The sequence below is a fragment of the Solanum stenotomum genome, unplaced genomic scaffold, assembly GCF_019186545.1.
Source record: "Solanum stenotomum isolate F172 unplaced genomic scaffold, ASM1918654v1 scaffold28521, whole genome shotgun sequence".
Lineage (NCBI taxonomy): Eukaryota > Viridiplantae > Streptophyta > Magnoliopsida > Solanales > Solanaceae > Solanum > Solanum stenotomum.
Genome location: NW_026030031.1, coordinates 4,730 through 7,916, shown reverse-complemented (window position 1 = coordinate 7,916; position 3,187 = coordinate 4,730).

The window sequence follows — 3,187 nt, the reverse complement described above, 5'->3', positions numbered from 1 at the left end:
GAAGAAAGTTCCTTATGCTTCAGCTGTTCGTAGTTTGATGTATGCAATGGTGTGTACAAGACCAGATATTGCTCATGCTGTTAGTATTGTTAGTCGTTTTCTTTCTAATCCGGGAAGAGAGCATTGGAATGCTGTTAAGTGGATTATGAGATATCTTTGTGGCACTTCTAGTTTGAGTCTGTGTTTTCGTACAGGGAAGCCTATTCTTTGTGGTTACACTGATTCAGACATGGCTGGTGATGTTGATACTCGTAAGTCTACTTCAGGCTACTTGATTACTTTTGCAGGGGGAGCTGTGTCTTGGCAATCTAGGTTGCAAAAATGTGTTGCTTTATCTACTACAGAGGCTGAGCTTATTGCTGCTGTTGAAGCTTGCAAAAAGTTGATCTGGATGAAGAGATTTTTGGGGGAACTTGGTTGTGCTCAAGAGAGGTATGTGCTTTATTGCGACAGTCAAAGTGCTATTCATCTTGGCAAGAACTCTACATTTCATGGTCGGTCTAAACACATTGATGTGAGGTATCATTGGATTCGAGATGTGTTGGATTCTAAGTTGCTTGAACTTGAAAAGATCCATACCAATGATAATGGTTCCGACATGATGACTAAAGCTTTGCCAAGAGGGAAGTTTGAGGACTGTTGCATGATCGCCGGGATGGCGGTCTCCTCCACATAGTTGTGAGGGGGAGAATTGTTGGGTTTAGGATCTTTTTTCCCTTCCTATGTGGATAAATAAAAGTCTTATTAGGACTAGCCCACTTTAGCCCATAACCCAAAATATTATGTGGCATATATAAGGCTTATTTGGTCTTATTTTCAGAAACACAAGAGAGAAAAATCAAGAGAGTTTCGTTTTAGAGATTGAGAGAAAAAGAGAAAATCCCGTTTTTGCTTCTGGAAATTTTCTGCTCAGGCAGTCCGCTTCAGACAGAGTTTGCCGCTTCGTTAACCGTTGGATCGTGCTCAAATTTGAACTGGGAGTTCTCAGCATCTGGTTCTTGCAATTCAACGGTGGAGATCGGATTTGGAGGTCTGTAGCTTCTGATTTTGGGGGTGAACAGTAGCGCGTTTTTGGGTGAAATCTCTTCTTTAATTCTCTAGTTTTGGTGCAATCTTGATTTGTTGTTGCTCGTTGTTTGGCACTTGTTTTGTGGCCAATTTTGGAGAACAATTTTGTAACTCTTGGTGTTTATAGTGGAGCTTTTGGTCCTGTGGTTTTTTACTCTTCACATCGAAGGGTTTTCCACGTAAATCGTTGTGTCTTGTGTGATTGGGTTATTCTTATCTTGTTGATTTAGTTTGATTGATATACTTGCTGTCCATTCTTCATATTGCTTGATTTGGTTTGTCTTCTCTTGGTTCAAATTGAAAGGGAAAGTTTAGATTTGGGTATTATTCCGCTGCTATCCTGTCTGACATTCTTGTTAGTGTCTTGTCTTTCCCAACAAGAGAGACAACTCTTCAAGGTTGGGCAGTCTCGCTATTGTAGATAGTGAATCGGATGTCAGAGGAAACTCATCCAACAACAACTTTTTCAAATTCGAAGGGAAGTGAAAATTCCATGGCCGGTTTGTGGCTGGAGAGCACCCGTCGTTTGTGTTTGAACTTTTAAAACATACAATGAAGTTTTCTAGTTCAGTTAGGCAATCCAATTTCGGGAACCAATAGTGCTCTGTTGAATAATCCCATGATTGCTTGAGTTCAAATGTAAGATGATGAAGATTGGGAAGCCTTTTGAAAATATCCTCTGTATCTTTCCAATAGGAAAGCATGAGTTTCCCTAACATTCTCAAGTTCTCTAGCTTTGTATCCTCTGCTATCAGTATTGATTCATCTGCATCCAAATCAAAGAAAGAACAAGCACTCGTGGACAACACTTGCAACTTTAAAAGTTGGGGTTGTTATAACCAAAAAATTAGGGTAAAATTTGAAAATAAAATATAATTCCAACATTCGAAAGTGAGTTGGAAAACATGTTATAATGTTTTCCAAATTTGATTTACAACTTCAAGTCAGCTTTGACTTTTCATGACCAAACACTGGTTTTCAAATAAAGTGAAACATTATTCCGGAAAAAAGTAAATACTAATATTTATGGCCAAATGGGTCCTTAGTTACGTCTTTCAGTTCATTCCTCTGTTTTGCTTGATTGGATGGTATTTCACGGTAGTTGGTGGAAAGAGTAGCAAGAATGCCATAGCGAAGAAATGCCTTAGTACTTTGATCCGCTTACTGGGCAAAGAAGCAAGAGCATATACTTGTATGACTTGGCTACAACAAACGAAAGGGACGTAAGAGGGCACAATTTCGTCCACCTTTAGTAACTAAGCAGAAACTGAATCTAATTAGACTTTTGTTTTGATATGTGCACTTTATTAGCAATGGTGCACGGAAAGTGTAAACTACTGGTTCAATATTATAAGTAGTTCAATGAATTTGAATTATTGAAAGGGTTGAACATCTTGTAACACGGTTATCAAATAAATGTTGCATTTTTATTTCTTTCTAATGGATTTATGACAAGTCCTCTTATATTTGGACCTTCTTTTGCTGATATTCTTGTTTAGCGCTGGGAATAAAAACTATAGAAGCAATGTAACTCGTGATTTGCTGCAGGAACCTGAGAGAACTGGACCTGGGAGAAAGTGAAGTAGAAGACCTGAGTGGCCATTGGCTTAGTCATTTTCCTGATAGCTGCACATCGCTTGTGTCACTTAACATTGCTTGTTTGGCTTCTGAGGTCAGCTTCTCAGCTTTGGAGCGTCTAGTTGCTCGCTCTCCTCATTTGAGGACTCTTCGGCTCAATCGTGCCGTTTCCATTGAGAAACTTCCAAAGCTACTTCGTCATGCTTCGAAGTTGGTTGAATTTGGTACAGGATCCTACTCTGCTGACATGCAGGCTGATGTTTCTGAAGTTTTCGTAAATGTATCTCAAGCTTTTTCAGGCTGTAATCAACTCAAAGGCTTGAGTGGGTTTTGGGATGCTGTGCCAGCCTACTTTCCAACTATTTATCCAGTCCACTCCAAACTCACCTCTTTGAATTTAAGCTATGCTACCATTCAAATACCTGATCTTGGCAAGCTCATTGGCAACTGTCTCAATTTGCAGCGGTTGTGGGTAGGTTCTAGCTTGTGTTTTACTTTTGTATACTTATTGCGTGTTTTCAATAGTCATGGCTCGATACAT